Genomic DNA, 17545 nt, shown 5'->3' on the forward strand with positions numbered 1-17545 from the left:
GTGGACCCATATGTCTCCATGCTTCTTCCATCATCTGGGCCTCAGAGTCTCCTCAGTAGGGGGTCCCCTCTGAGTTAGTTTTCTGAGTTTCTTCCATGTCAGACTGGGAGTCCGGGCATGGCAAGAAGGGTGTGATTTTAGTGAAGGAAATAGTCTTCTTAGTCCTGCAGGTCTAATTAACCTGTCTCCTAAAACTCATACAGTAAAATGGGCTTGGACTGAAAATGGTATTGTGGGAGTTGGTAGCATGGCCTGTAGGGCTGGAGTTTTACACTCCATATATCATAATAGATATATCTCCATATCTATTATAGAGTTTCACGCTCCATATCTCATAATAGAGTATCCCTGGATATTCATGTAGTTTTCCTCTGACAGTTGAAGGTCCTTGTAGTTTGCTTCTAGATTCAAGCCTTAGCTCAAACTGTTTTCATCTATCCTGCCTTGCCAGGATAGTCTGTGCCAGATTGACAGGATTTATTCCTGATTCCACTATTTATTAGAATGTGACCTTGGGCAAGTTTCTTCACATCCCTCTGTCTTAGCTGCTTTGTTGGGAAAGTTGCATAACACAGTATCCATTCCAGAGGGAGGATTAAATGGATTGACCTGAATGCTGGCACATAACAGGAGATGTTAAAGTTGGGTTATTATGTGAATCATTAGCATAGCCTTAGGGCACCAATTCCAGTTAGTTGACAGTGAATTTCTATACCATGAAGCTCTGACTGAAATCCTCAAGAAAATGAGGAAGAAAATTCCCGGTATGTATTTCTCCAATACGCCAAAACCATTCTGCCACTTCATCCCTGCCATCTTCCAAAGGCATGGTATCTGGGATTCTGATTTCTGACTTCTGAAAATAATAAGAGGCACTAGGATTTGACTACATCTAATAAACCAATTTACTTCATACTGAATGGCCCAGCTAAAAAAGATGAGCATTAAACAGAATCCCAACAAAAACTGAATAGAAAAATGCTAAAATAACTGGGGATGAAAAGCAATTCAAATTGGACCTTACCTTCATCCTAGTTACAATGCCTGTACTAATTTAAATATTTTTAGGGGTATTTTTCTTCCCGAACCAACATAGGACTAGTTTTCCTCTTATCTTTGTGTGCACCCTATATGTCTCCATTGTCCTGTCTACACTCGAATTGATTAGCGAACCAGTCAATGTCCAGTAAAGTAGCTAAAGGACCACCAAATAATCAGCACTGTGATTATCTAAACACAGTAGGGGGAAACCTCTTTCAGTTTAAATCACTTAACGTTGGAATGATGAATAATGACTACTACCTGAGAGAAATTAGCCCAATCAAATTTACTATGGAGAAATTCAACATTTTTAAAGAACTCCCACAAAGTATTCTACAAGAGATTCTCTTATAAACTAGAGTATGCTATGAAAATAAGCAACCGCAGGAGTTAATTTTGTGGCTAACATCTAGCTGTCTTTGAGTATCCGAAAACAAGGCTTATTTTTTAACTGATAGAGGAAGGAAAACATTCAAACCCCATTAAAAGTGACATTTTATGGAGTTATAAATTGTTCTCTTATACATTCTGTCTAGCCAAATTGTCATATGTTTATTCTCTTTAGCCTTCTGACTGGCACACAACCCTGAGGGTGCTGCCTTACATCCTTTTACTGCTACTGTCTTAACCTCACCAGGTACTGATCCCTGCTGGAATACACGAACTTGGAAAATGCTTTTATGAAATGTATTTGTAATATCTCATTATGTTTTCATAGAGGATAAAAAGTCAAATATCAGGTTTCAAAGTTACAGCAGAATTTAGTCAAAATGTTCATTCTTATAAAACCGAGATGCTTGAATTTTTTGTTTTCTTGGTTGGAAGAGCATGAATTTCATTTATCCTCAGCTTATTAAATTAAAAATTCTAACTAAATTTTGAAGCCTATCACTTAGCTATCTGAAACAATATGCTTCTTGAGCTGGTCGGCAGGAATCCCCTGACTTTCACTGCCTGGGTTTTCCGTATCAGGCGACAGGACAGCCTGGATTTGCGTTTCTAGGATAGAGTGACTCAGGAACACTGCCACCTTTCCACCTGCTTTCCTGTGGTAGTGTGAGCTTTTAGAAATGCACTTTAGAGGAACCTGGTTACTGTTTCCATGAAAAGGCAAAATGGCGTTTATCCTCTGACGATCAATACTGCCTTGTTTGAACTTATTGAGTCATTTAAAAACATGTAAGGTAATGAAAACTGTTGTGCAATAGTACCCAAAGTACTACCCAGCTTTCCAAAGGACAACAACATTTTAGTAGGCAATAATTGAAACAGATTCTTAAAACCAACTGTGTGAGGAAATGAACATACACTGTGCCAGAGTGTGCCGAGGGTTTGAGTGAAATGAGTATTTAGCTTTCAACTGAGTATTCTTAAACAGTGGTCTCTGAAAAATATGTGTGTGTCTTAATATTAAAAACAGATTTTCTCATAGAGTAAGATTACTAGTTATGAGTAATCAAAATTTCATTGTTTATATATATGTAAACATGTAAACTGTACACATATATGTATATATATACAGTTTCTGATATGAACTGTTTTAGTAACATTTTGACTAAAAGACACTAATGAGTAAGTTCAGACAGTTGCAGGAAATTTTTTCTGGAGATTGTTACAAATAAGGCAATGGAAAGGAAGAAAGGTATGCTGAATTCCTAAGCACCAGGACTATACTTTGTCCTGCTTTGTCTTCCCATTCAGTCCTCACACAACTCTATTTCTAGATTCTTATGCCTTTAAATATTTGAGAAATCTGAGATTCAGGGAAGTCAAAGAATGCACATGAAGCCACAAACCCAGGAAGTCTTGGAAACACACTCAGTCTGGCTCTATCTGGAGAAATGCCCCGTGTCCTTTCTGTGATTAATCTCCAAAGTCTCTTCAACAAGCATAATCTTGTTTGGTGCAATCTGACTAGGCTGTATGCCTGCTGAGATGTGTTTGATGGTGATGATTTCCATGATGATCCTTTCCGTGAATTCAGGTTGTTATTAAACCTGGATGTGGGCCATAAAAACCATTTGTCTGTACATAATCTGGGTGCAAGGCATCCGCTTCTGAGAAATATTAACAGTCATTCCTGAAAGAAGATATTCCTTATAAATCAAACTTAGCAAATAAAATATGCTCTCTTCTCTGTTGTCAAAAATGAATGGACATATTAGTGGGCCTGATGAATCCCCAGCACTTGCAACTACAAGATAGTATCATGGTTACTCAGACTTTGTGGCGGGGAGCCTGGCTCTAGCACCTGCTATGGGACCTGGAGCTGAGACAGAATTTATCTGTGCCTCCTTCTTCTCATAATAGTAGCTGCTTCACACAGTTGTTATAGGAAAAATGTCAATGTGTGGAAAGTGCTTAGAGATGTATTTGGCCATATGCTGCTGAGTAAATCTATGAATGTCATTATTTAAAACTCACATGTCGTACCAAGACACTGTTTTAACTTGGTTGACAACCACTGCCTAAACATTCTTGACAATGGGGCCATTTTTTTCTTTTGATGTACAGTTTATTCACACCCACTGAATATTGTATAAGAAGTATGTGGAATGACATAAAACTAACTTAGTATAAGTGCAGATGATATTATATTTGTTTTTCTATCTCTTCAATGATTTTAGTGACTTACTGACTACATTCTTTCTACCTTTACATGTGATACATAAATTGGAACAATGCATTGTACAAATTACATAAAATGGGCAGTGTTGATGTCATCCCAACAAGAGTAGTCTTTAAGAATGACCCTACTGGGCCTGGCATGGCAGCGTAGCGGCTAAAGTCCTCTCCTTGCACGTGCTGGGATCCCATATGGGCGCCAGTTCATGTCCCTTTAACCCCACTTCCCATCCAGCTCCCTGTTTGTAGCCTGGAAAGCAGTTGAGGATGGCCCAAAGCCTGGGGATCCTGCACCCGTGTGGGAGACCCAGAAGAGGCTCCTAGCTTCAGATCAGCTCAGCTCTGGCCCCTGCGGTCACTTGGGGAGTGAGTCAGCAGATGGAAGATCTTCCTCTCTGTCTTTCCCTGTATCTGACTTTCCAATTAACAAAAAATAATAATTCTTTGAGAATGAATCTACAAGTATTTTTCCTAGTTTTCTGTATTTACAAGGGGGAAAAAAGCTTCATTTATTTGATGGGTAACTGATTCCACTTTGACAAGCCTACCTATTGCATGCTCCCCAACATTTATTTTAAATAATGACTCAGACATAAGTAAAACATTTTTGATGCTCCTAAATTATATTGAGAATAGACTAATAGATGCTTTATGAAACAGTAGTCCTGTACATTGCAGAAATAATGCTCCTCATCTTTGTTGAGATGCACAATACCTTTTGAAATCATACTGCAAAGTTCACTTTCCTTGGAACTGACATTGGTAAATAATTCAATTAGAGGTTAGGATATTTCTGGTGGAAATGCAATGTTCTTTTTAAAGATCTTGTTTGATTTGTTAGGTAAAATATACTCATATTTAGGTTGAAATGATCTTTTTGGAATGAATAAAACAAAAACGTGAGTATACATCCACTGTTGCCGAAACTGTGGAAATGAAGTAATCATTAGCTGGTCCATGGTTGAGATTTAACGCTCTCAAAGCCAGTTATTTTCATGACTGACCATGTTTTCCTTTTTTGCTAGATTCAAAAGTGAATAGCTTAAGGTGATTTTTTTTTGGTGAATAGGAGATAATAGCAAGAATTTAGAGAGAAAATAACAAGAATTGACCAAGAAATTTCCTATGGTGGTTCTGGTAGTGCAGGAAATATCTGAATGTAGGAAGTCTAATATGTGATAGGAGTTAGACCCATTCAGAAAATTCAAAAATATGCAGTAATGTTAAGTGGGTTTTTTCTTTCCTGTTAGTGACATTTGATTTTCCAGGATCCTACAGCTGGGATAGGCAGTCAGCTACAAAGTTCCCTGCTACGTGGCCACAGCATAGATTCCTTAGAGCATTAGCTGCACTCTTAAATCACAGGTACATCTATTTCTGTTTGGTTTTGGTTTTTTTTTTTAGCTTCAGAAATCATTTAAGTCAAAGAACAACATATAGAGACCATTTCATTTTGAGATTGTGAGGTCACTCTTAAGTACTTTCTTGTTTTCAGTTTGTTAAATCCATCCAAAAACAAACTAGACCATTCCCTCAATTAGGTTCAGTAGTAGGAGAGGGTAAAAGCTGTTTTCACGACATTCCCACCAATAGTACAAGGCAGTCTCACGAACTTGAAACAGAAAAAAGCACATGGACCATACCTGAGTAATTTCAGAGATCCCCACCCGGAAAAGGTTTCCTTGATTATGGCGAATTCAACGTGTCCCTCTGGTTATATTCTAATCATCATACCAAGCTCCAAAGGTTCAGTGGCTTTAGGTTTGGTTTACAATTCCTGGGAGTTAAACTTTAACTCACCCTGTCTCTTGCATCCATCCAGCCCTTTGACCAGATAATTGGGTCACAACAGCCCTCACACTATATAAAATTACTCTTGTTTTGTGCTTCAAAATTAAAACAGGCATCAATGTTATTTTGAAGCTATTTTACTCATGTGCAATCATATGTTAAAAACCAGAAATCACTACAATTTGGGCAATAAAGCTTTTTTTTTAAATGTTATCTTTCTTGTTTTTTGATATGCCAAAGTAATAATCAGTATAACATAACCAAGGAGGATTTTTTTTGTTTTACACTTTTTTTTTATCACTGTGTGACATGGAATTAAGTATTGAGTTTGAGGTCAAGTGTGCAGATAAGCACTGGCTGATAAATAGAAAAATACACGTAATTATATAACCAAGTAGCTAGATGTAGGCCAGCTCAGTTGTAGGGAGGGGATACATTTTTTTATGCAAACTGCTCATTCCGATTTTAAGAGGGAGCTGTGGTAGCGAAGGCCTGACACTCAGCCACACATGGCCTTTAGGAGAGCTGTGACTTTTGTTTATTACCCCAAATCTCAGCGCCTGATGATGTCTCCAAAACAGAGAAATTGTATTTTTAAACACACAAACTCTACATCCTGAATTCTCTAGTAAAAGCTGTAGTCTATAGAGGAAACCTCTAAGAATGATAAATCCCATTTTAAACACAGGAAGAAACAAACTCTCCTGATTTAGAGTAAATTTTGGCTTTGGGGGTTCTAAACCACAAGGCTGCAAATCTATAATTAGTGGATGCTCTCACTGGCCTTCAGTTGTAGTGGGTCAAGTTAAATTTTCAGGGAATCAACTGTTACCAGAGCACTTTTGTTTAGACTAAAGCATGGAAAAAGAAATCTTTTCTTTTAATATAGACGGCTAGAAGGACACATTAGTACATTGGTTAAGTACATCTCTAAATACATGGAAGGGAAGATAAAGGATACTGTTGGAATGCTAGTTGTGCCTACATTTTCCAGTGTTCAAATGCCAGAGACTTCTCACTTACACATACTTTGTTTAAAGTAATGCAAGACAGGATTTAACAAAATCACTCAGGAGTGGTTGTCTTGCTCTGGCATTGTGCTAGATGGATGTGTGATGATACATTCCTTAATTTCCGCCTTGGAAGTAGATGCTCTTATTTGGTTTCTTGGTGAAAGCTGGTTTCTGTGTGTATGGCGTCCAAATGAATGGGAAATTTTTAGTTAATAATTTGCCTGGTCTAGCACAGAATTGTTGATGTTGCAAAATTGACAGTTCCAGGAGGGGTTGTTTCTTCTTCTTTTTTCTGTGATAAGGTGCTTAAATGGTGATGAATGGAGGTGAAAAAACGAAAGGTAGGATTCTGAGGAGTCTTCTAGAAACCGAAAAATGTAAAGTGTAAGACAATAAATTATATAGATATTTCAGACTTCACAATCATGTTACCTCCCAGTAAGCCCATCAAACATAAAAAAGTCAAAAATATATTTAATATGCCTGCTTCCCCAAAATTCATGCAGAACTTCTCCCCAAATATGTTTGTTTCCCCCAAATTCATGTAGAAGATTAACACCACCTCCCCTCCCCTCAAATCTTACATTGATGGTTACTAAAATAAGGAGGTTTGATTTAATTATGGCATTTGGAGGTGGGCCCTGTGGGTAGCCTTCAGGTCACTGGGAGATTTCCAGAGAGCTGATTTTTAAGCTAAGCTTGGCCTCGTTTTCCTGCTTTCTCGTTTGCCATGTGATTATCTTTCTATCATTCTCAGCTTTCACCAGATATCTCAGGCAGTGAAGCCATCTGACGCTGGACTACCAACCCTCAAAAGTGTGAACCACAGTTAACTTCCCTCCCTTTGTAAAACTTGTTATCAGCTATTTGAGTTACAGCAGTGCATTTGGCTGAGGTAATGCCTAACCCACCCAATATCATAGCCAAGCAACAGAGTGTACTGCAGAATAGTGGTTGTTTCTTGATGTGTGGCTGGCTGGCTGGGAGCTGTGCCTCACTTCTGTTGCCTACTAGCTAAGAAAGAGATCAAAATCTAAATTGTAAGTGTAGTTTTTTAACTGAAAAGTTGTATGTCTTAACCCAAAAAAGTCTTAAGTTGAAGAACCATAAAATAGAGACTCTACTGACCAGTGTCAGCTAATTCAGGATGTTTTCATGGAATAGCACAAACTGGGTAGCTTCAACAGGAAATATTGCTTTCTTACAGCTCTGGAAATTCAAACTCCAAAATCAGGATTGTCAGTAGGGTCTTCTTCGGGTTATATTCTTAGGTCCTGAACAAGAGAAAGCAATTGATTTAAGTGAAATCAAATTCCTGACCTTGATCTCATTAGTCTAATCAAGGGAGCTGACTATATCCCGAATGACCTGGCTTAATTTTCCTTTGTAAAAATAAATCCAGTCTAGACAGTGGCTAGCAAGCATTATTTTTCTAATTGTTCATTTGGCAAACAACTGTAGAAGATCTAATCTCTGCTAGGTGTTATTAAATGTGGTGATGATTTAAGGTGAAAATTAAATCTGAGTGTCAGCTGTAAAATCAGTAACATGGATGTATTCCAAATATTAAATACATAATGGAAAATACAAAATGATTTTCACCTTAAAAAGTTGTATATTATTCATAAAGATTTTGTTACATTACATGCACATCTATGTGTACTAGTTATGAGGTAAATTTATTTTTAGTATAGGGCTACAATTTTAACATTTCCAAGACACTGCAGTAGTCTTTAGGGGACTCAGTAGTTAACAAACCAGACACGGGGTACATACACTAAATTACTAAACTATTGATCAACTAGATAATAACTATACACTGTGTATTGCTTCGTGATAGAATACTCTCCTAGAAATTCATTGTTAGGAGACTTAAATCACTGAACACATGCCACAGAAAATACTTCTACAAACTGAGATGGTTACAGCATCACCAGGCAATGTAATCTTATAGGACCACTGCCATATATGCAGGTCTGTCGTTGATCTTAATGTCTTAATGTGACACATGGCTGTAACAACTCTTTTTTTTTTTAAGAAAAAAAGTTTTATTTTACTTAAGGCAGAGTTAGAGGGAGAGAGAAAAATAGGGGTGGAAGGAGGGTGAGGTAAAGACAGATCTTCCATCAGCTGATTTACTCCTGAAATGGCTGCAATGGCCAGATAGAAGCCAGGAGCCTGGAGCTTCGCTATGGCACTGATATGAAATAACAACATTGTAGGCAGAACATTTATCCACTATACCACAACACCTGCCTCCTTATAACTCTTATGAGGGCAAGTACAGGATGCTAAAGAGCAAAACACACAAAGACCTAACTTAGTATAGGACTGAATGGAACCAAAAGACAACAGTGAAAAGCCTTCTAGAGTGCAATGTTTTAAACCAAAGACTACAACAATGTGTGCACAGAGAGTGGACATTGACACTAGTGGAAATAGCATATGTGGCTACCCTGAGTTCAAATGAGTGTGACAGCTTCAAATAACTGATAACGACTGTTATGAGCAGGCAAAGCCGAAAGGCTGGAGAAAACAATTGGAACAGGCAGGAAAGAACTTTAGCTTGTAATTGACCTAGCACAAGTATTATCCTGATTTCTAGCGTTATCCTGGAGCCATGGGAAAAGACTGAAGGACTTGAAGAAAGGGAAATTCTGGGTGTTGAATGGAGAATGAATTGTATTGAATAACATAGCCTGCCCTGCTCCTTTTTTATATCTTTTGAATTATTCCATCTGTGTGAGTATTCAAATTATAGTATATGGTTTGTATTTGGGAGAAGCAAATCATTAGGAAACCAGTTAGACCAATGGAAGTAGCAGGCAAGAGAGGTTAAGGTTGGGGTGGTAGACTCCCTTCAGTGAAATGCGTGGCTGCAATGGGTGAATCATCAGGAGGATGGGGACATAAGGGAAAATGACACCTGCAGGATGGCTCCCTTTGGCTGAGGATGGTAAAATTTGATGAGGTGGGAATACTAAAAAAGGAAGAGGCTGTCAAAGGGGCCTATATGAGGTACATAGTAAATGATCGTTAAATGGTAGCAATGACCAATTATTCACATGTGAATTGCATATTTTAACTAATTCTGGTTTTAGTATTAGTCTATATTTTTGCAGGTTAAGATGAAATCCAAAGCTTGTCCCCATCCACTAGTGAGCATGTTAGTCAGCTGGGTGTTGGTATGTAGGTTGGCTCTGGAAGGAGGGGGGCCTACTGGGCAAGGCCAGGCCAAACCATAGCTCACTGGCATGCACAGGAGCCAGGATAGAGTGCAGGGCATGCTGGGTTAAGTTAGTTTATCACACCCACCAATTTGTATGAAAATCATGGATGGGGACAGGCTGGGCAGGGCTAGGCTGCAGGACCCATTAGTGACAGTCAGGTCTCGGGGAAGTCTGGGCCAGGCTGCAACATGTGATGGCAAAGATTAAACTGGGTGGTGAGTTTTGCCGGGCTGAGTCAGAGCAACCACTGTCATGTGCAATATCTGTAGCTGGGAGTGAGGTTGGTCAGGGAGATAAGAGTATGTCACTGCCATTTGGTGAGCATGAAAACTGGGATGGTTGTGGTAAAGTAGATTGGACATAGCTGAAGTATCCTTCAGCATGAGTATGGACTGGGTCTGGGGTGTGCCACGCTGGGCTAGGTTCCAGCACCTGTTGGTACTTGCAAGAGCCAGAATAGGTATAGAACAGGCTGAGTAAGATCTCTTTATCTGCTGATCCACACAAGAGCTGGGTCTGGGTGGACCAGGCAGGGCAGGGCTATAGTACCCAACAGTAAGAGATGGAATGGATGTGGGCTGGTCAAGCAAGCCCACTGTATCTGTCAGGCCCAGAAGTGAGAAAAGTCAGGCTAGGCCAAGAACACACTAGTGTGTGTGAGATCTGTGACTTGATAGAGGAGCCTGGGGAACTCATATGTCAGGACACAGTCCCTGCAAGTAAGCACAAAAACCAAGGCTGGGAGTAGCCCAGATCAAGCCAGGTTATAGTACACACACTGACATATAAGTGAGTCAGGTCTAGGGGCAGGCCAGGCTGGACCAGTTCATACCATTCCCTAGCAGATTGAGAATCAAGACGGGGTACAGGACAGGACAGGTTGGACCACAACTCCAGCCAGTTCACATTAGGGCTGGGGCTTTGGGCAATCTAGGCTGGAATAGGCTGCAGCCTCCATAAACTGGAACTGGGGACAGACTGGGCCAACCCAGGTTGTAATACCTGCAGGTGAACACCAAGGTGAGGCCAGCCATGCCAGTCTTGGCTATAGCACCCACTGGCATAAGTAAGACCTGAGTGGGAGGGCCCAGCAGGGAGCACTTGAATCGGGGACTCCCTTGCTGGGCCACTGTTCTTCTGGTAAGCATAAAAGCTTGGGACTGGGACAGACCAGGCTGCTCAGGGCTATAACACTCCATTGGCCTGCATGTGAACTGAGTAGGAGAACCAGGCTGGGTAAGTGGCTATTTACTGGTGCATGCATAAACCAGAATAAGTGCAGTTTGGTTGAGCTTTGCAGCACATTGGCTAGCAGGTGCTAGGACTACAGGCTAGTCCTCTTAGGCTAGACCGCAGAACCACCTGGGAAGTGCAAGATCCGGGGCTTGGAGTGGTCCTAGTAGGGAAATTGTGGGCACCCCTCTGACATTCTGTAGCTCTCTCCAATGAGCATGAAAACCAGGGCTGGTGGTGGGTCTGGCTAGACAGGCAGTGGCACCTGCTGGCATGGAAGAGGGATAGATAGTAAAGTCAGTTGAGCTGAGGTAGATTCCAACACCCATTGATGTGCACGAAAGCTGAAAAAAATACAGGATGGATTGGACCAGTCTGCTTCACATACCAGCATGTGCAGGAACCAAGGTTAGGGACAGGCCTGGTGAGAGTTTCTGGACCTCACTCCTCTTGTGTGAGGGCCAAGTATGTGGTGTGCAGGGTTAGGCTGGGCCACAGCATCCATTTGTTTGCATGTGAGATGGGGCTGGGGACAGAACTGATCAGGTGACTGCAGCCACTAGTGTGTAGGCAAATGTGGGTGATGGACTGAGGTGGACCCCAAACTGGCTAGCACACAGGAATTAGGTTTGCCTGGGGGGGGGAGCCCTCTGGTGAGGTTTCTTTAGAAACACCCTACCCCAAAACTGGATCATGGAAACAGAACTCCAACCATGGGGAAAATCACAGGATTTGTGGTCTAACCATGGAGTGCAGGTATCAGGACTGGGTCTCCTTGGTTACTGAGGCCTGTGCAGTAGACAGCATACCCAGATGCTCATGGAGACATGGCAACTGGTTCATTGAAGCCTGCAGAGGACATCTACTACCATGGAAGGCAGAGCAAATTGGATAGATATTCCGGTCAAGCTTTGACAGCAAGTATCTGGGTGAATGGAGACTCCAAGGTCAGCAAATAAACCTTGGGGCCACAAAATCAACAGCATCTCAGAAAATTAAAAACCACTTAAGCAGTACTCTCAAAACATGCTCAGAGCATACTGCACACTGGGGACCCTGGGATGACAGTGACTGGCTGGCCTCCATTCCTGGGTACTGATGCAGTTGGTGTTCTGAGAGCAACCTTCTCCCCTTCTCTCCCCACTTTCCCCAGATACAGGAGGAAGAAAAGGATATTGGAAGGGGTTGTCTCATCCACTTTTCCCATTCCTCAACTAGCCCCACCATAAATGGTGGCCCTCATGGCCAAGTATCCCTCTCAATTATATAAACATCATAAAAAATTAATTTGTTATTTTTTAAAAATGCCTGTAAAACTTTGGAAGATAGCAGAAATGATATTTAGCGGGTTAGAATCCATCTGTTATCCTAAAGTTATATCCCAGGACTGGACTTTTAAATGTGTTGGTTTTGCAGCTGGAGCCATCTAGTGTTGAGTTGATTCATACGTGGAGAGAGAGAGAGAGGGAGAAAGAGAGCGAGAGAAAAAGAGAGAGAGAAGATATGCGAATTACTTTTAGATATCCTGGCACATTCAAATGAGGTTTTAGTATCACTTAATTCTAGGGTTAAATGAGAGCCTGAGAATTTATATGGTTTCTAGAAGACACCTAAAGACTATGGCAGCAAGTGAAATGCTGTATTGGCCTTTTCCTTTAAATCTGAATAATGTATCTGCAATCTTTTTCTCTTTGCTATTTTTCGCAGTCCTATCTGATTTAATGAATGAACGAATGTTCTTGACACAAGGCTTTTAAATGCTTGTCTTATTCGTAAAACAATAACAACAAAAAACCTGACATGATATTATTTCACTCTGAAAATCCAAAAGCAAAAATCGATCTTTGGAAATTAGGAATTTTAGAGAAAAAAATTCCATTGCCAAAGCTGATATTCTCCTTTATTAAACACGTTAGAAAAAAAAATACAGATCATTGCTCATTTGAACTCTGCTATAATTTATTCTCTTTAGACGCACAGAAAAATTTCCACTGGCTTTTAGATAATTTATTGAGGAATTGCTATATAATCTTTCTTTTAATGATTATTTTATTGCCTATTTCTTTGAGCTAACTTCAATAAATTTTGACAAAAAAAAAGAAATATTACTCTCAAAAGGCATTGAGTTACTGTGGAGCAAGCCAAATTGAAGCACACACAGCCATGTACCATGGAATGAAGTCTTCATCAACAAAAGAAGCTGTAGATGATATCATGGTGTTGAAAATTTCCATCACCTAGTGATGTCACAGCCATTGTAATATACCATAATGCTTTATTTTGATGCTGGCACAGACAAACCTACCACATTCCCAGCTATAGAAAAATACATATCGTTAAGAGTAGCTTCCAGGCCTAAGAACTCCATACATGTTCAGTATACCCCATACAGACATACCATGTTTTTGTTTTTTATGGCATATTTTCTGTATTTAAATGTTTAGATTGACAAATACCATTGTTACAACAGTACACAATAGTCAGTACAGCAACATGCTGTGCAGGCTTGTAAGCTAGAAGCAATAGTAACAGAGCAATGAAATGACCTGACAACACAGTTCATGTTTCTTAGAAAGTTTTTCATGCTTCAATAGCATGATACTCTATGGATGTGTGTTTGTATGTACATTAAACACATAAAGCAAGATATTGTGAAAACACTATATCTTGTTTTCCTATATTACACTAATGTACCACTTTTTGTGAGCAGTTGATATCTTGAATTCTTTAGATTAGCAAAGAATCTAAGAAATTAAGAGAATTTGGGTAACATCTTCAAAGTTTTTTCTAATAAAAACTAAATATGCTCACTATGATGTCTTAAATCAGGACTGAATCCAAATGAGAATTACTAATCCAAGTGATAAAACTTTCATTAGTAAAATGAAGAATCTTTTTTCCAATTTTTCTAATAAGTATTAGAGAAAATAAATATTAATAATACTAAGGAGGCAATTAAATATTAATTGTAGAGTTTTATGCATTTTCAAATAAAGTTGAAATTAGTGTCAAGTGTTTTGTGATGAGAATATTAACCTTTTACACAACATGGAATATGCTGTTTGATGATTCTAATTCTTAATATGTATTAAGAATATTAATAGCAGTTTATAAAAATTAAAGTACCTTGCAAAAGTGTATTTCAGTTCTGTAATATCTTTAGTGAATCTTTCCTTCAAAATGTCCTACTATTGATTTGAAAGGCGTACTCACAGAGAGGCAGAGATACACAGTTAGAGAGATCAAGAGACCTTCACTCTCCCAAATGGATGCAATGGCCAGGACTGGAGGCAGCTGAAAGAGAAGCTGGGACTCCTTGGGGAACTTCATGCTGACAACAGTGGTCCAAGTAATTGGAGCAGCCCCTGCTGTTTCTCAGGTGTGTGAGCCAGGACCTGGACCAGGAATGGAGCATCTGGAACTGGCTCTCCAGCATGGGACACAGGTGTCATAAACAGAGGCTTAACCACGCACCACAATGATGGCCCCAAAACAACCATGTCAATAGTAAGAGTTACTGTTACAGTTATTAAGGTGGCCAAGTGTGATGGTTCAATGGCTAAATCTTCACCTTCCAAGCACTGGGAATCCATAAACATGTTGGTTCATGTCCCAGCTCCTCCACTTTCCTTCCAGCACCTTAGCCTGCTTGTCGCCTGGGAAAGCAGTGGAGGATGGCCCAAAGCCTTGGTACTCTATACCCTCGTGGGAGACCTGGGAAAAGCTCCCAGCTCCTGGCTTCAGATGGTCTCAATTCTGGCTGTTGTGGCTATTTGGGAAGCAAACCAGTGGCTGGAAAATCTTTCTCTCTGTTTCTCCTTCTCTCCATAAATCTTATTTGCCTTTCCAATAATAATTAAAAAAAACTTAAAAAAAAAGTTGATAGGATAAAATGTTAAAAATCATAGGTTTTTCAGTTTAGTTTATTGGGTTGAAATCTCAACCATTTACTCATTGCCTAGTTTTAGGTAAGTCATACCATGATCTAAGCACCTATTTTCCTATATAGATATGAGGACAAAAGCAGTACCTACCTTTGAAGTTCCCATAATACTCCAAGGAAAGAAGACCTGGAGCATATTTCATCCTCTGGCAGTTTCATGGTGAACACTGACCTATACTAATTTTATAATAATCAAATTTTAAAGGAATCTGGATTGTTAACTGAATTCATACTACTTCCGTTATCACAATAAACAGAAATAAGAACTGTAATCCTAAGTGTTTCTAAATCTGTTCTTATAGCTGTTTCCTGCAGTAAACCCCAAGATCATCTGCATGGTTTGCTTGACAACTCCATGTGTTTACATTGTGCAATAAACAATGTGAATGGGCTCTGAGGTTCATAGATCATTGTGGAAATTAAGATGTTATTTCATGTCTTCATATTTTATCCTTACAGCAATTCTGGGAAGTGATTAGGGAAGGAGGGACAATTTCCTCTGTTTTGAAGAAGTAGAAGATGAGATAATGAGGATAAATGTATTGTGCAAAGTAGTTTTACAGAAGGAAGCAACAAAGGCTGAGCAGAGTCCAGGATTTTGCTGCTTTGTCACTGAGAAGGGTTGGAGGGTTTTTGGATGACTTTGGAAACCAGCTTCCTCATTTACAAAGTGAGGTTGGCAATCTACAAATTATATTTTTTATCATTAAGAAAGCTGTGTGTGTAACAACTGAGTGTTGTATGTTTATAAATACATAAATAAGTATACATACCCTGTTCTATATCTCTATGAAGCACCTGAATTCAGCTTTGTGTATCATAAACTGTTTAGCTTGGAAGGGGATTAGAGAAAGTTTTTTTTTCTCATCCTGTTTTATAAATGTGAAAACATTTGAAGAGGTGAATGATAGAATGAGGTATACTGTTCTCCAAAGACTTGCCAAGAGGTTGCTGGGGCTTGAAGCATGGAAACCTGGCTCAGGGAGGTGACGGTTGGAGACTGAGGAACTGCAACATCCAGAGAACAAGCTGAATAGAGATCAGGAGTACTTGTACAACCTTCCCTTCATTGACCCCTGCCTCCCCAACATTATACCCCATGCACATTCTTGGGACAACTATAAACAATACTTGCACGCGGATAATAAGCTGTCATATGAAGGGACAATCAAGATCAATAAGTGTTTGAGGAAAGGCAATTCCAAAATGGAAGCAACAAATAGACAAGAGTCTAAAAATTACTGCCTAGAGATAAGTGAGATGCATTATTTTTAAAAAAGAGGTTTTGTAAAAAGATAAAAAGACAAAAAAAATTGGTATCAATATTGCTTGACCTTTGACTATGACAATGTATCATGTTATTTACTTTTTATTCTATTAAATAGAGAAAGGAAAGAAAACTTTGCTAAATGCTTTGAAATGCAGCTGTGTTCAGTCTAACGTTAGGAGAAACTGAAGTTAGGGACTGTCGACCTCTGCTCCCAAGTCCTCCCTCGCTGCTTGAGTGATCATAGCCAACCTTTAATTGCTAATTTCCTTTCCAGTAGCAAAACCTTGTGATTTTTTTCTTCCACGACCTTGACCCTGCCAGCACTGTACTATGATTCCTTAAAGGGCCTGTGCATTTATTGAGGTTAAAGTTCTTTGCAAATCGGAAGCACACAGTGAACTTTCCCGTTGATCACTAAGTCAGAGCCTCCAATGCATAGGAAGACAGAATATTGAAACACAGAAATGTCTTTAGTCTGACGCTCTCCTTTTATGATTGAGGAAGCTGAGCCCCAGCAGGAACAGACCTTTGCAGATACGGTCAAAATCTGGAGAGCAGGAACTGGTATAAGCAACCATAAGAGTGTAGATTCTGGGCCCAGCATCGTAGCCTGCTGGCTAAAGTCCTCATCTTGCACATGCCAGGATACCATATGGGTGCTAGTTCTAATCCCCACAGCCTTGCTTCCCATACAGTTCTCTGCTTGTTGCCTGGGAAAGCAGTTAAGGATGGTACAAAGCCTTGGGACCCTGTACCTGCATGGAAGATCCAGAAGAACCTCCTGGCTCCTGGCTTTGGATCACCTGAGGTCCAACCATTGTGGCCACTTGAGGATGGAAGATCTTCCTCTCTGTCCCCATCTCTGTATATCTGATTCTCCAATAAAAATAAACAAATCTCAATAAAAATGTGGATTCCAAGCTTAGAGCTTAGTATAGATTTTTGCTTTAAATTGCCACACAGGTACTTGCAAAGTTGTTGGGAAACGGAATTAAAAGATCAGTTTAGGGGGGTAAGTGTTTGGTGCAGTGATTAACAAGCTGTTTAGGATACCTGCATCCCGTACCAAGGTGCCTGCTTTTGAGCTCTGGCTCCTCCTCTTCCACTACCGTATGCTTGCTAAAACACACACTGGGAGGCAGCAATGAATGGCTCAAGTACTTGGGTCTTTGCTACCCGGGCTGTCTGGCTGTTGTGACTGTCTGGGCAGTGAACCTACAGATGAATGATCCCTCTTATTGTTTTTGACTCTGTGTGTGTGTGTCCATCTATCTCTGTTTTCCAAATGAAAATAAATGAATACATATAAATAGAAAAGCTAAATTTCTTTCAGTCCAAAAATATGGTGAAACCTATATGTGATTTTTTCATATACACGTTTTCTATGTTCCTTTGGATA

General features: G+C 39.7%; 1 protein-coding gene across 1 annotated transcript in view; it reads right to left on the reverse strand.

The window, feature by feature from the left end:
- The window catches only part of A1CF (APOBEC1 complementation factor), a 66784-nt gene extending 61376 nt beyond the window's left edge, over positions 1-5408 (reverse strand). The window contains exon 1 of the mRNA XM_040976051.1: positions 5310-5408. The gene's annotated coding sequence lies outside the window, so the exon portion shown is untranslated. The remainder of the gene's footprint in view (positions 1-5309) is intronic.
- Positions 5409-17545: the final 12137 nt, after the last annotated feature.

The sequence above is a fragment of the Ochotona curzoniae genome, unplaced genomic scaffold (genome assembly GCF_017591425.1).
Source record: "Ochotona curzoniae isolate NIBS_2020 unplaced genomic scaffold, NIBS_Ocur_1.0 contig_2692, whole genome shotgun sequence".
NCBI lineage: Eukaryota > Metazoa > Chordata > Mammalia > Lagomorpha > Ochotonidae > Ochotona > Ochotona curzoniae.